General features: G+C 43.4%; 1 long non-coding RNA gene across 3 annotated transcripts; it reads right to left on the bottom strand.

The window, feature by feature from the left end:
• Nucleotides 1-2,072: 2,072 nt before the first annotated feature.
• Nucleotides 2,073-9,755, bottom strand: LOC138356054 (uncharacterized). Of its 3 annotated transcripts, none has more exons than XR_011224118.1 (5): nt 9,611-9,755; nt 9,227-9,336; nt 7,605-7,733; nt 6,927-7,036; nt 2,073-2,521 (listed from the first exon to the last, which is right to left on the bottom strand). It is a non-coding gene; the product is annotated as an uncharacterized lncRNA (long non-coding RNA). The 3 variants fall into 3 exon arrangements; XR_011224119.1 differs by lacking the exon at nt 9,611-9,755 and adding an exon at nt 9,444-9,604; XR_011224117.1 differs by lacking the exon at nt 9,611-9,755 and having other exon boundaries at nt 9,227-9,418.
• Nucleotides 9,756-17,286: the final 7,531 nt, after the last annotated feature.

The following is a 17,286-nucleotide window of genomic DNA, read 5'->3' as shown; positions in this document are numbered from 1 at the left end:
CATGCCCAAACCTCCAGCACTTGTTGCAGAGCCGAGGAGAAGGAATGTACTCCTGGACAGAGCACCTGGCACCAGCAAGAATGACAGAGGGTCGAAGGGTCCTACCATCAAAGGTAATCTTCACAACCCGGAGGGGTTGACGGCGACTACCACGAGGGGGACGAGTAAACGTGTCCACCTGGAGAATAGAATGGCCCTGGGCAGCGAGGATATGTCGAATATCGTCGTGGCAGTCGCGCAGGTCCCGAACACCGGTCGCAACATGGGGCGGGAGCAAAATAGTGCCAACACTGGCATTCAACTGAGCGTTCTTAGAGACCCGAACGGGGGTCTCGCCAAGGCAGGATAAGGCAGCCAAGCGGGAAGCAGCATCCTGAGAAGGAGCATCAACGACACGTGTACCGAGACGAGTGGGGTTGAAAGTAATGGAGGCATCCACGGAATCAATGAGATGCCGATGGAGGGAGAAATCGTCAGGAGGCGCAGAATCAAGAGGGAGAAGATCAAAATATTTGGCCCACGAAGCGGGACCAAACAAGGCTTGATAGGTAGCAGAACTGGAAGGAATCGAGCGAGGGCGGCCGTGACGAGGACGGCGATGAGAACCCCCCAGAGAGGGGTTAAAAGGCACAGTAGTTACAACTAGAGAAGGAGCCGCGCCAGGGGACGAGGTAGTCACCACTGGGGGCTTGGGGCTCGACCCAACCACAGAGGAGGGAGGGGAGCCAGGGGAAGGAGGCAGAGAGGCCAAAGGAGGAGCAAGGTCGGGGCCCAATGCAGCAGAGGCTACAGAGCCCGGTCTTCCAATACGGACCGACTCGGGGGCTTGGTCGCCCACCCCACGAGCCTGAGAAGGTAAGCCAGAAGCAGCCGAAACAGGGGTTATCATCTTGACGAAAAGGAGAATTCATTCACGAATGTGCCCCCACACCCACCATGGAGCCACAATTAGAGGCAGGACACCCAACAAGAAGCTATCGCCGATCTTGTCAGGGCCTCCTAGGGGTGCGTCGTGAGTATACGCCCCACAAACGCCACCTTAAGAAACCGACAGTCCGTCGATATCGGGTTCAGTGACGAAGTGGGGATTGACAATAAAAGGTTCCCCTCGCTCTCGACGTCGGGTACTGCAGTTCTACGGGTGCATGAGTATGCCTCCTCAAGCACCCGGGCGTCAAAATAGAAGAAGTCCAAGGGAAGAACCAGAACGAGCAAAAGGTCGGCAGGAAACGGCAAGCAGATAGAAGAGTGGGGAGAAAAACGAAACAGAAGGAAAAGGAAAAGGTGCCCAGCAGAATTGGAGAGGACGGCAGCAGGAGCACAAGGCTAGAAAAGGACAGAGGACTGTCCCAAGGAGCATCACACTCCGGCAGCCGCCCACGAAGCCCCCACACGGCGACAACGAGCTGAGCGGGGAGGGGGTTTAATATCGTAAGCACACCATATAAATGTGCGCCAAAATTCTTGTAGCTCAGACCTATAATGATATCACACATCCTAACTATTTTCAGTGGTCAACTACTTATTTATAACTATAGAAACTTAAATACCTTCACACTCCAAAGAACATGATGTATTAAACTTGAACTATGTCATTTGAAACAAGTTAAAATAATATTAACAACTACTCACGAGTACCTTAGGGTATTTCTACCCATTCCCGCCGCACAATTTCACCGAGTACAAATACAACAATCATATTTAACTTTTCACGTTCATATACTCTTACATTGTACTAATATAGTGTACATCAACCACACAAACTTTAATCACATTAACGCTTCAACATAATATTCTCTACTTTCTTCAATGTTTCATATTAAAACTATCTATGACCTCTCAGTCACATTCCGTCAAATAAATTTTCTCAGACAGACTCTCCCAACACACTAACTATTGTCCAAGTGACCAGAAAGCAAACATTTTACAAACAAAGGTATTATATCTATTTTCTATTGTATTTCTCTATACAGTTTTACTTTAACATTTGTTTCAACATTTGTCACTACAGAACGTTAAACGCTAACAATACTATAAACTTATTTTTCTGAGCTTGGAAACAAACAGCCTCAGATTGGGCACTTGTTTATTTTATATAGGTAAATAATATATTAGTTCATTATTATATATTATAATGAGCATTTATTTTTAATGATTAAAATACCTATTTACCATGATTGATAATTATTTATTGACTAGTGCTTAACAAATAACTATTAACCTATAATGATTATTCATTATAAAGTACTAATCAATTATAACTATTAACAATCTATACATAGTATATGAAAGTTGCATTTATTTCATTACACTAATTACATTTAATGCGAACATTTCTTAGATATCTGCGGCCTTATCACTTTGGGGGTTCACACGGAGCACCCACAAGGGAGAACGCGTCGGCTGCCCGCTTTAACTAGGAATGTGTGTCCACCTCATGGCCGCAGTAGTCTTCCCCTCGGCCTCCATCCCTTTTCCTTGTTCATCAATGGTGTACCTCGTGCTCCTTCCGTACTCGGTTCTGGAAGTATTAAGGCAGTAAGGATGGGCAGAAACGGGCATGCAGTATGAACGTCACGGCCAAGGAACCGAACCCTTAAGGATACTGCTGCAATGACTTGCTAACAGGAGGGGGACATTTACCGAACCGAAATGGGCAACTGTCATTAATGGATAAACCCAGGGTGATACCCTCCGGCAACTCTGAACATGAACACTGGCACACGGGAAAGGAGTCACTTAGAGGGGAAAGGAACACAAAATGATCTTCCAGGAAAATACTCTCTAGCGAACTAAGGTAACTACCAACCCGAGCAGAACTTTAGCGGGTAAAACCCGCACAACGAAAACAAACCTTGGTGCAAGGGGGGGGGGGAACAATTACCGTATCTGCGTCAAGGGCACAAATTATTCAAGGCGGAGGCATCTAGCAACAAATATTTATTTTCTAACTAATCAATTACAATATTATAAATAAACAACAATCAATACTTTTATGACCACTATGTATATAATATCAGAATATATAAATAAAACCATCTTTCAAATCTAACAAAAAGCTCTTAACGCGCAACTGCAACATGCATGCGTCCACAGTGACAAATTATAACGATGGTTACAGTCACTTACAGTTATCTACAGTGTATGTTGGCCTCCCAAAGCATGTTACAGCTGAATAGTTACCCGAACAAACTCCCTTAACAGGCGTAAAGACTTCGGTCACTGTCAATCACCATTCTGCGAGCAGCAGTACCCCAACAACTTTGCCTCACATCCCGAGATCTTAAACTGAAATGGACACCAAACACGCTAGGGATCCCTAAATGTCAACTATTTTTTTTATTTAATATATGCAAATAACACAAATAAGGACGAAAATAGTAACAAACACTCAATGACTCATAATAAATTACTACGGACAAGATGCGATTAATACAATGAATGACAGTACTATCAATTAGTGTAGCAACTATTGAATATACATATATACACACACATACATTCACAACCAATAACTACCACCTTACAAATATAACGAACTTTTCACTAACAATATGTCAAACACAGACAACCACTACAAGGATAGGGAAAAGCAACAAATACTCATTCCAAAGTAATACGTCGCAGGACAATTAGCCCGCTAACACGGCGGCCACGCCAACCTAAGGGCTCCACAGGGGTCCCGACTAGGCCAGTAACGCACTCCCCCAACTAATGGGCCTAGTACGGGGCAGACCGAGGGCATGCCGAAAAATGACAGACAAAACGATAACAAGTAAAGCACAGCGAGGCTACAACTACAGCGACTAAAACCAACACCTATTAATAAACAACTTAAATAACGAGTAATGATACAGTACGAACTGTATACATAAATACGTCTATGTCCCACACTGCGGAGGAGGAACTAAGCAGGGAAACCCTAACCTTAACAAACCAACAATAACGTAGCATGCACAACACGAACACTAGTGGTCAATAACGGCTTAACAAACAACAATTCCCTAATGTAAACTGTAAAATCATGCCTCTGAACATCAGCTACAACACCTGAACGTGGACCAGGTTCAACCTGAACAGCAGCAAGCTGGGACACCAACAGCTGTACCCACAGCTAAGACACCGACTGCCGGGAATGTCACCAGCCGGAACACAAACACCTGAACACCAACATTGAGCAACAACGTACCAAGACTGCCGGCTCGCACACTAGGCCACATGGCTGGACCGGCTGCAACAGACCAAACCGAGCATCGGCCGCTACAACAGTGACACGTCGCAGGAACAACATCGGCCGGACATCAACCCCTCAACGAAGGCAGCTAAGACGTCCGTGCCTGTGAAAGTAAGTAATTATCAAAAGAAGGCACCAAACCGGGAAGGCTATGTAGCGTCCCTGTGAAAACCTTCCGCCCTACACCGGCCAGACAAAACGTCGGGATAAACAAGCGGCCTGGGGGGGTGGGGCCACTGTCAATTACGGCCACACAACATGTCTGCATAAACAACAGGCCTGGAAGCCCCTATATTTATATGACAAATATAATACCTGAACATCATCCCCGGCTTAACTCATCACAAGAACAACGTTGCCTCGAGAGCAGCCCCTCAACGCAGTCAGCTAAGACGGCAGTCGCTATGACAAATTTCCCGGCTACATTGGGAACACAAATTCCTCTGGATAAACAACCGGCCTGGGAAGCAGCAGTATCTTCCGGCCTACACCAAGCACACAACACGTCTGATAACCAGCGGCCTGGGAGGCCACACATATCTGGATAAACAACCAGCCGGGAGGCTCCAGATTCTTTCGGCCTACACCGGGCAGACAAAACGACTGCAAACGTTTACTGCTACTGGTAAACGAAACTCCTACTCTCTACCTGTCACTACTTAATAACAAACCCATGAAAACAACTATAAACGTAACACGCTAATTAAAATGACATCCACTTAAGCAATCCATAACTACAAATAAATTGCTGAAGGAACTAATATTATGATTCAAAGATAAACTTAAAGGCACAGGCATGCGGCCCAAACACACCGTCTACGACATCCTAGACGACTTTAACTTATGTTTACTTATTTGTAAACAAGTAATGCTTCACCTTTAAGTAAAAAATGCAGCAACACCGATGTAAAATGCACAAAATTGGCACAGCAAACTAAACGTCAATGCACACCCAGATTAAACTTCAAGCAAGAGGCAAGGGCCCCGATCCCTGCAACTATCACATCCTACCTGACTAAGTTATTATGTACAGGAAAAGCACAAGTTCAACAATTGTAAAACAACCAAAGAAACATGCACCTTGACACTGCATAACATTCATTAATAAATCCTGCAAACTTTTGGAAAATACAAGTTCATGAAAACTTCAAGCTAGGGACCGGAGGCCTATCACACAGCAGCTACCCTAACCTACCTGACTTTACCCATTCGCTTTTAAGCGATAAGCAAAATGATCAACACCCGTCAGTGTAAACCAGTAATAAATAAATATACATGCACCAAGACGCTGCATAATTTGCGGCAAGAGTTACCTGATGTAACGGAACGTCAATGCAGGGCCAGTCATCTTAACAAAAGAGGCAAGGGGGGTGGGCCTACTCCGCGCCTATCACAGCCTAACTCACTCACTTGAAAACTTCATGCCTAACAATAGTTAAACAATAAAACAATTCCAACACCACTAACAGTAAATAACATGAAGCTTAACCCCCAGATATTGATTTATTCAATTAAGGTAACTTCATGGTACGCAATACCACTATATTCTTCAACTCAAACCCATGAGGCTTCGAACTCAGGAACTACCACATTCTAGGTTGCTTTACTTATTTAGTCACTCATAACTCTTCCTTGTATAAAATTATTAAAACATGCACGACGCCATTCCATAATTTGTAATAAATTGAACATAAAATATTCTTAGTTTCAAGCCAAAGGAAGCTAACACCAACAGACTTGGACCCGTGATGCGGGTCAAAGATAAATAATTGGTGAGCCATAACACATTCCAACTGAAACCATATTCGACAATTTTTTATACCCAGCGTTTACACTAGGCTAAGTCAATTACAGTCAATGATCTAACACTTGATTCACGTCTACTTTACATTTATATCTATTAACAAGTCCTCTTCATTTCGTTAACGTTTGCCATACATTACAAACTTGTTATTTTATTCCTTACAATGCCAAAGTAATATTCATATATACAAGGTACATTGAGTTTGTTAGAATACATACCATGCTATTTACAATTGTAAGACCATTAGTACAAGCAGCGTTTCGCCCAGCTCCTTAATCTAACATAATTTGAAGTACAATTTAGCTAACGATATTTTTTCAATGTATCAATCATTTTATTAAAAAACAAACAAAACATTAGATTAAACACATTAGTAGGTACAGGTATATTATACAACATTGCTATATTAAACCTCACATTGCATTGACAGCTTGATTAGTATAAATTACCAACGTTAATAGCCACTGCAATTAGGTACTTTTTACTTTATATATTTCGTACTTACGTACCTAATTACGATTATTAGGTTTACGAAATTACAGTAACATAATTATTACGAAATTAGGTACTTCAAATTTCATTATTTACTTAACATTCCCTACAACTATCTATTCCTTTATGATTCAACAATTCCCCCAAAATATTTCTCTACATCAACTATATATTTAACCTTCCTTGACCACACCACATTTAATGCCATCTGTAACGAGACGCCTTCTAGGCGACTCCCTCCTATTTCTCTAGTATATATATATATATATACACAACTTTAGTATCAATCAACATTAACAACTATTAAAAACCTACTGGATATCGATTAACCATCAAATTACATGATAGACGATTCTGCAATATATACATTTACAACAAATTTTAATTCTTTCGTACCTTCAATGGAAGAGAAACTTGATCAGTCAACAGCTGGAGGTTGTGTCCCTCGAGTAACTACACAGGATGGTATCAACGTCATCCACCTCCAGCCTCCTCAAGCGTGTCACCTGCGAAACTATATTATATTCAGGATTCTGAACATTCATATACGATAAATTTTCCTTATCACCATTAATATCTCAAATACACCGCAATGCACTGTTCACAAAAACAAGACAGCTTGGGAGCGAGGGGGGGTGCCTCATGGCCAGGTTTTGAAATGCGACATGCACCGAGTTATGATTCAAAGCGCCAGTCCACCTTCCAGACACTGTTGGGGGGGGGGGAAGGGAGTGGGGGTGTTATCAACTAAGCTTATTCTCTTATCTGGGAGCTGCGAGTGTGTGAGATGTTCATGTGTATTTCAACATCTATACATGAATACCGCGTAGCATTCATATATACACACACACCCAAGCTTCCACACGTTATGTTAACTTCCACCAATTACTTTTTATTATATAATAAAAGTGTTCCGTCTAGTAACACTGAGCATTAGACGTGAAGAGAGCCAAAGTACACCACATGATTCATTCAGCAATGCTAATATATTTAGTACTAGTTACGTAGTGCATAAAACAATTCGTAACTAATTTATTGCAGCAAGATGTGTTGAAATGAACATATCACACTCGCCTGTAGGTCACAGCCTCTTCCATTACTCTGCAGTGTGCCGTTGGTTGGCCTCCACAAATGCTCCTTTCTTCACAAATAGATACTTCACCATTGCTGTTTCGCCCAGCCCGCAGCTCTCCACACGCTCATCTGCATGAAATATAATGCGTAATATGCATCCATCTAACCTTAATAAAAGATGTTAAGGGCTACAACCATCTATGAATACTCTACTCAAAACTCATTACACAATTTTGTCTTCCCTGCGAATTCATTTCCTCTAATATAATTGTATAATTCAACATCTAACAATTTGGATATTACTTTCTGATATGTCTACCAACATCTAACTCCATTTAGACGAAACAAAACTAATACATAACAAAACATGTCTTGGAGCACTCGTCAGTGCTAATTTTATTCTCAATACCATCAAAGCGCAGCCATGACAATACCCTTCCCCAAACTCCAAACACCATGTCGGGTATACCTAAAATCCGAAGCTAAACACGAGATTGACAATTCTTCGGGTTTCCTGATCGCGCAATCATCCTCCCTTCCACAAATCACCGTCTCTGTTACACTTATGGCTAGACAACATTAACTGCCCAATAATTACCTACCAGTATTAATTGGGGTACCTATATGACCACACTTTGCCTGATTATGTTCCAGGGAAACACTATGTTCCTAGTACACATTTCTCAACGCTATAAAATAAAGTCCACACAATATACTTCCTGCTACACAATGATAACCAACAGCTCGTGGACCAATACCTCAAGCTCAACCTTAACTTACAAAACTTACTTACTCTGGACTTTTCCCTCAACCTACACTACTGGTGGAGCGCACGCTATCCCGCTCACTACACAATTACACCAATATCAACAACATAACCACCACCAACACACTCCCACGTCTACCCTCGCCAGCCACCTACAGTAAACAAGAAAAATACTGTCACGAGGGTCACATCTCCACTCAATCAGCCATTGGTCGCAAGTAAACCGGAACCTTCACATCCACTCCACGTAACAAAATATATTTTAGGTTTATCATTTACATGACCTTTGTCCTACGAAGGAGGTCGCGCTTATTTAATGCTGTATATTTAACATTATAAACAAATTAATAATGGCACTAACATTTCATTCATAAGTCAATGTTGATTTTTATCACCTATGTACCTCAAACGACTCGCGTCAATTCATGTCTACGTCCTTCGACGAGGACAGGAAGGCTACGTATTATCAACGGTTCACCCCTCATACGTCAAATTATGTACCCAGGTAACCTGAACAATGTCAAGTGTGGGGGGGGGGGGGGGCAACAGCAATTTCAATTTGAATAACACTACACTCGACCCACACCGACAGCGGCCAAACCCTATCGCCCAACTTATTCACTACTCTTAATCACCAAAGTTACCGGAAGCAACACCACCACCATCATCCTTCCACACTACATTTTTTTTACTATCTCAACTTTTTACACCACTTAACATTAATTACCGTAACTCATAGATTTTCAGATTTAAAACAAAACTGATGCGGGTCCTGATATGGCTGTAGTAATGACTGGTCAAACTTCAATTGCCCAAATTAGCCTAATCCTAATACATTATTACTATAACTATTTACCTTCTGCCGGATAGGGCCATCAGACCTTGCTAACTCAAGTAGCACAACTGGAACATCTACCACCACCTCCTCGGCAGGGTATGACTGCAATCATCGCTCCTTCAAGACGGCTGTGGAAAAAAATACAAAATGTTAATCAATACAGTACGTAAACATTATTATTTTTCTTTTAGTACTGATTATGGGTCAGGACTAACAAATATCGCAGTATATATACCCCCCAACAGGGGGTATATACGACAGCTAAAAATAATAGATTTTTGCCCCTAATGTGCGTTTGGACGGTGTACAGAGTGACAGTGTAACCTAGGGGTCTGTCAGCCCTAGCGACCCCAAAGGGTAACGGGGTACCAGCTCAGAGTAACAAAACGCCCTAACACTAACTTGTACACCTCTACTCGGCTAATTCTAGGGGCAAAATAACGTTCCGTTGCGCCTCAACGAGCAGGTGGACTCAATAGCCAATCACGTTTCTCATTTTCAGTTGACGTCACATACTCAATAGCCAATCACGTTTCTATTTTCACTTCACGTCACATTGTCGCAAGCTGTACTGTCATTGGTCGCCTCGACGTAATTGGATACCTTACTAGTTAATGAGTTTTATTTTTTGAAACTGAAATATATCAACTCAAATGTATACCCAAAGTCTGAGAAACATACATGTATCAAATGGATGAGAAATTATTTTTTTTTTCCAATTTTACCTACTTATAATTATTGGTTAAATTAAGGACCGGCCCGAAACCCTGCGCGTACTACTGGCTTTACAAGAGTGTAATTACTGTACTATGCTATGTATTCTCACAAACCCATTGTACCTTAATGTATATCAATATTTTTAGAAATACATTTTTTTAATGTTTTACATTACACTCAAAATTCATGATTTTCGATTACTTATTATTATATAACTAGTATTATAATTATTACATAATAAGATTAATTATTCAAGCTGTATGTACAGTACAACACAGTACAGCATAGTACAGTACCGTAGTGTACACTTCCGTACGCTACGATGCACTACAGTCTACTATACTGTATACTTTACAATACAGTACAGTACCGTACACTACCCTACGATACAGTACACTCAATGGCACAGTACTCTACACTACAATATAGAACAGTACAGTACCGTACACTACACTACAGTAAAAGGTACAGTACCGTGGAGTTCAAGGGCCTCATTCACGAAAGCACTTACTCGAGCACTTACGAACGTGTACATCTTTCCTCAATCTTTGACGGCTTGGGCTACATTTATTAAACAGTTTACAAGCATGAAAACTTGCCAATCAACTGTTGTTAATGTTATAAACAGCCTCCTAGTGCTTCGGAGCTCATTAACTGTTTAACAGTTGTAAACAAAGCCGCCACGATTGAGAAAAGATGTACAGGTTCGTAAGTACTTGCGTAACGTACGAAACATAGCGTAACATAGCGGCGAAAATCGCGATTTTTGCCCGCCAGCTGCGAAAATCGCATAGTTTTTGCGCAAAATGGCGCGGTTTTCGGCCGTTAGCGGCAAAAATCGCCCGATTTTTGCCCGCTATCGGCAAAAATAGCGCTATTTTTGGCCGGTAGCGGCGAAAATCGCGATTTTTGCCCGCCAGCTGCGAAAATCGCATGGTTTTTGCGCAAAATAGTGCGGTTTTCGGCCGTTAGCTGCAAAAATCACGCTCAGGAGAAAAATTTCGGACATTTCAGACATTTTGAAAACTGCAGGGGGTTTGGGAATAATATGACCCATCGCCGTTTTCAGTAATTGGCATATTTTCGGTATAAAAAGTCGTCATTTGAAAATGAAAATAGGTGCAGAGAGTCAGAATTCGCCTCAAAAATCACGCTCAGGAGTCAAATTTCGGACATTTCAGACATTTTGAAAACTGCAGGGGGGTTTGGCCAAAATATGACCCATCGCCGTTTTCAGTAATTGCCATATTTTCGGTATAAAAAGTCGTAATTTAAAACTGAAAATAGGTGCAGAGTCACAATTCGGCTCAAAAATCACGCTCAAGAAACAAATTTCGGACATTTCAAACATTTTGAAAACTGCAGGGGGGTTTGGCCAAAATATGACCCATCGTCGTTTTCAGTAATTGGCATATTTTCGGTATAAAAAGTCGTAATTTGAAAATTCAAATAGGTGCAGAGAGTCACAATTCGGCTCAAAAATCGCGCTCAGGAGTCAAATTTCGGACATTTCAGACATTTTGAAAACTACAGGGGGGTTTGGCCAAAATATGACCCATCGCCGTTTTCAGTAATTGGCATATTTTCGGTATAAAAAGTCGTAATTTGAAAATGAAAATAGGTGCAGAGAGTCAGAATTCGGCTAAAAAATCACGCTCAGGAGTCAATTTGACTCCTGAGCGTGATTTTTGTGCCGAAATCTGACTCTCTGCACCTATTTTCAGTTTCAAATTACGACGTTTCATACCGAAAATATGCCAATTATTGAAAACGGCGATGGGTCATATTTTGCCCAAACCCCCCTGCAGTTTTCAAAATGTCTGAAATGTCGGAAATTTGACTCCTGAGCGTGTTTTTTTATCAAAATTCTGGCCAAAATGTGACCCACCTCCGCTTTCAGTAATTGGCAGATTTTTGGTATAAAATGTCGGAATTTCAAACTGCGAATATGTGCAGAGAGCCAGAGTTTGGGTCCAAAATATGGCTCAGGTATCGTATTTGGAATGTTTGGGATATTTTGAAAACTGCAGGGGGGTTTGGCCAAAATGTGACCCACCGCCGCTTTCAGTAATTGGCATATTTTTGGTATAAAAAGTCGGTATAACTATGTAACTAGTCGGTAAAAGTCGGGCTATTAACTCTTGGACCCTGACAGTCTTACTAATTCATTTTTCTTTATTATAGCTACTACAAATTCTTCTCTCGAACACACAATAACATCCCCAGGAAGCTGTCCGTAGCAGCTGTCTAACTCCTAGGTACCTATTCACTGCTAGGTGAACAAGTGCATCAGGGTGAAAGAAACTCTGCCCATTTGTTTCCGCCGTTCTCCGGGAATCGAACCCGGGCCCTTAGGACCACGACCCCCGAGCGCTGTCCGCTCAGCCTCGAGGACCTTGTTTTGTGTACTTACCTAGTTGTACTTGGGGAGGGGGTTGAGCTTTGGCTCTTTGGTCCTGTCTCTCAACCGTCAATCAACTGGTGTACAGATTCTATAGCCTACTGGGCTCTATCAAATCTACATTTGAAACTGTGAATGGAGTCAGCATCCCCCATATCATTGCCTAATGCATTCCATTTGTTAATTACTCTGACACTGAAAAAATTCTTTCTAATGTCTCTGTGGCTCATTTGGGCACTAGGTTTCCACCTGTGTTCCCTTGTTCGATTTCCACCCATGCTAAATAGTTTGTCTTTGTCCACCGTTTCAATTCCTCTGAGAATTTTGTAGGTGGTAATCATGTCTTCACTTACTCTTCTGTCTTCCAGGGACGTGAGGTTTAGTTCCCATATCCTTTCCTCGTAGCTCATACCTCTCAATTCTGGGACTACTCTGGTGGCATACCTCTGAATCTTCTTTAACTTTGGTGTTTAACTTCGTATGGACTCCAGGCTGGCGCTGAATACTCCAGGATTGGTCTGACATAAGTGGTATACAAGGTCCTGAACGATTCCTTACACAAGTCTCTAAAGGCAGTTCTTATGTTGGCCAGTCTAGCATATGTCGATGACGATATCCTTTTGATGTGGGCCTCTGGGGACAGGTTCGGTGTGATATCAACCCCCAGATCTTTCTCTCTATTTGACTCTTGCTGGATATCACTTCTCAGATGGTACCTTGTGTTCAGCCTTCTGCTCCCTTCACCTAATTTCATTACTTTACACTTTCCTGAGTTAATCTTTAGTAGCCATTTTGTAGACCATTTCTCCAGTTTGTCCAGGCCGTCCTTTAGGCTCTGTCTATCTTCAGCTGTTTGATTCTTCTCATAATTTTTGCATCATCAGGCAACATTGAGAGGAATGAGTCTATACCCTCTGGAAGGTCGTTTACTTATACCAGAAACAGGATGGGTCCAACTACAGAGTCCTGTGGGAATCTCGCTGGTGACATCTCGCCACTCTGATGTCTCCCCTTCACAGTTACTCGCTGTTTCCTGTTGCTTAGGTACTCCCTTATCCACTCGAATTTGATTCTGCTGTCTTGTCATCCAGTCCTTATCATTTGTTCACAAACTTCACGTTCATAATGTGCCGCCTTACGTTCCAACAACTTGTCTGGGTCTACACGTTCTAGATTTGGTACTGGAACTCTTGGTACCAAATCTCAATATCTTTGCTGAACCTATTCAATCTCCTTGACAATCTTGTATGTTTCAATCATGCCTACTCTGTCTATAATCTTTTCCTACACCATGATAACACTTTATCTCGGCTTTACCTCCTTATTATACTCCTTCAGTTCTGGGAGTAGTCTCCTTGCTGGTGTTATACACCCCTTTGAAGGTCTCCGTGTGTGTGTGTGTGTGTGTGTGTGTGTGTGTGTGTGTGTGTGTGTGTACTCACCTATTTGTGCTTGCGGGGGTTGAGCTCTGGCTCTTTGGTCCCGCCTCTCAACCGTCAATCAACTGATGTACATATTCCTGAGCCTACTGGGCTCTGTCATATCTACATGTGAAACTGTGTATGGAGTCAAACTATGTGTGTGTGTGTGTGTGTGTGTGTGTGTGTGTGTTTCATCCGCTCTTTCTTAAGGAACGAATATATATATCCTGTGCCTTTGTAGATTCATTGATTATGTATGCCATTATTCTTGCACTTTTATGATTCTTTGATCATTCTCCAACTTTTCTTCCGTGTGAATTTTTCATTTTCTCATACTCCCTCAGTACGCATGCGTCACATCTCCGCTTCTCTGTTCTATTTTTTTTAAATTCAGCTTCTCCGTACAAAGACCAATATGCATTACTGGCTGAGTCCCTGTGGAAGTTCAAGATTGCTTCGTGCTCCACTTACAATTGGAAGTCTCGGGTTCGATTCCCGGGCGGGAGAGATATGATTTGGAACGTTTTGTTTCATTGGACGCCCCTGTTCACCTAGCAGTAAATAGGTGCATCTTATTGGTACATTTCAGTTGGTCCGAGAATGCATATATGTTATTTCTCACAATAATAGAAGCTGTACGAGGATTGTTATAACAAATGATTGGACGAATCGTTGAATCTTCACTGCATGGTTTACAATTCCTGTCAATAGTCCATTTGGACATTTCATCCATCTTATAGGCTTGAGTAAGTGCATTTGTATAACACAGTTCAATGTCTTCCCTCGAGGGCCGAGCATCCTTCCCTGGGGACTGATTATCTCCAGTCATGTGGTTACTTGGCTTCATGCTAACGATTTCCTGAAATTCTATCTCACAGGAATCCTTATTTACAATAACGATATAGCTGTATAACCTTGCTTAATAAAGTGTACACCATAAAACAGGGGGGGGTGGTAGGAGAAGCGAACACTCTTACGTATTCAGAGTTAAATGGCAAGTTTTTCCCTGAATGCTCTGTGTTCCCTTCTCTGAGGCTGTGGGTCCCTATAATTGCACCAAAGGTGGTACCCCCCCACTATATATATATATATATATATATATATATATATATATATATATATATATATATATATATATATGTGTGTGTGTGTGTGTGTGTGTGTGTGTGTGTGTGTGTGTGTGTGTGTGTGTGTGTGTGTACAGAGAGAGAGAGAGAGAGAGAGAGAGAGAGAGAGAGAGAGAGGTGACACAGGTGGGTACAGTTACAACAGGAACAGACGACTGTCAGCTGGCTGGCAGCTTCCCTTCCCATAGCTCTTGGTAAGCCTTACACACTAGTTTCCCCTTAACACGACTCCCCATTCGATTAACAACCAGGTACCTAATTACTGGTGGGTGAACAAAGGCGAACAGTTAAGGATTGGTGCCCACACATTCCTTCCTGGGCCAGGATTCGAACCCAGACACATGGGTGGCTAGGCACGGAACGAGTGTGTTTCCACCGCGCCATCAGGGACTATGGTAGTGTTCCTGTTGTTATGTGGTTACCTACCTTGCGATGATTTCGAGCCTCAACGTCCCTGCGGCCCGGTCCCCGAGCAGGCTTCCTCCCTCTTCCGGTAGATGTAGCACATCTACCGGACATTAGTGGAATTCATATGACAGGTTCAGTATTCCAACTTTCTCATGAAATTTCTATTTCGTAATTTACTACAACTTCGTGTTATCATCAGTAGTGTACGCCAAGGGGAGTGGCAGAGAGCCTTCTACTGCTCCTCTCTCTCTCTCTCTCTCTCTCTCTCTCCCTCCCATCCTTCGCGATACTAATACTCCATCTCTGGCCCAACGGAAGGAATGTGATCTATTCATTATAGAAGGAAATAGAGCTGAGATTGAAGTTTCTCCCCCCTCCCCTTCCCTCCTCCCCGGTCCCTAAAGGCAGGCGCAAAAAATCTTTTGGGATATTAAATGACGTAAGGCTCACCTTCTGGGGACCCACGTGGGAGTCCCGTGTGGGAGGGTGTCCCAGCCACGGGTGGGGGTATATAGGATACGGGACACCTCCCTCCGTTACTCTTTTATCGTAAATTCTCTGTGTTTCTCTATCTCTCTATATATATATATTCGTCCTCTCTCCCGATACTCTCCCTTCCCACACCTTGGTGTTGCGTTGGTCTCCTTCGTAATAGGATACCTCTCTCTCTCTCACTCTCTCTCTCACTCTCTCACTCTGTAAATATATTATATATATATATATATATATATATATATATATATATATATATATATATATATATATATATATATATATATCCTTCTTTTTCCTTGTGTCTCTCTCACTCTCTCTGCCTCTCGTGTATTGCATAAGACAATAGAGTGTTTGGAGTGATGTTGGTAGTGGAGCTACAAGGCAAGAGGTGTAATCCTGTTTCCTCTCATCTGAAGCCTCGTCTTAGACACTGATCTCTGTAATGACCTCATTAATGGTTTCTCTTCCCGAATAAACTTAATCAGATATACAATTACAATATTGTTAGGTACAGGACGAAGTTGAAGCCAACTGTCTGCCAGACTCATCAAGGGGATGACTGACTTGTTATCACGCGTATCTCTCTGATGAATTACGTCGGAATGAATCACCGTTGATGGAATTCAGTTCTTGAATAGTACAGCCAGCAGGAGGCTGTTGATGGCTGAGCGTCTTGTGTTGTGGGTGCCACTTTCTGGTTGATGGTATACGTAACAATAAGGTTGCCGACGTGTTGAAGGTCTCAGATATTGTGATGAGTCCAACCACAACGGGTCGAGGATGGAGGTGACGTCTCTCTTATGGTCCAGAAGTCTGGTAGATATGTAGAGGGGGCCGTGGAGGAGAGTGGTGGTAGGGGGGGGCGTGGAGGAGAGTGGTGGTAGGGGGGGCGTGGAGGAGAGTGGTGGTAGGGGGGGCCGTGGAGGAGAGTGGTGGTAGGGGGGGGCGTGGAGGAGAGTGGTGGTAGGGGGGACGTGGAGGAGAGTGGTGGTAGGGGGGCCGTGGAGGAGAGTGGTGGTAGGGGGGGGGGCCGTGGGGGATAGTGGTGGTAGGGGGGGGCGTGGAGGAGAGTGGTGGTAGGGGGGGGCCGTGGAGGAGAGTGGTGGTAGGGGGGGCGTGGAGGAGAGTGGTGGTAGGGGGGGGCCGTGGAGGAGAGTGGTGGTAGGGGGGGGCCGTGGAGGAGAGTGGTGGTAGGGGGGGGGCGTGGAGGAGAGTGGTGGTAGGGGGGGCCGTGCAGGAGAGTGGTGGTAGGGGGGGGGCCGTGGAGGAGAGTGGTGGTAAGGGGGGGGGCGTGGAGGAGAGTGGTGGTAGGGGGGGGTCGTGGAGGAGAGTGGTGGTAGGGGGGGGCCGTGGAGGAGAGTGGTGGTAGGGGGGGGCCGTGGAGGAGAGTGGTGGTAGGGGGGGGGCGTGGAGGAGAGTGGTGGTAGGGGGGGGGCGTGGAGGAGAGTGGTGGTAGGGGGGGGCCGTGGAAGAGAGTGGTGGTAGGGGGGCCGTGGAGGAGAGCGTAGC

The sequence above is a fragment of the Procambarus clarkii genome, chromosome 70 (genome assembly GCF_040958095.1).
Source record: "Procambarus clarkii isolate CNS0578487 chromosome 70, FALCON_Pclarkii_2.0, whole genome shotgun sequence".
Taxonomy (NCBI): Eukaryota; Metazoa; Arthropoda; class Malacostraca; order Decapoda; family Cambaridae; genus Procambarus; species Procambarus clarkii.
The sequence above is the reverse complement of the archived record's forward strand: the minus strand, read 5'-3'. Positions and strand labels throughout refer to the sequence as shown.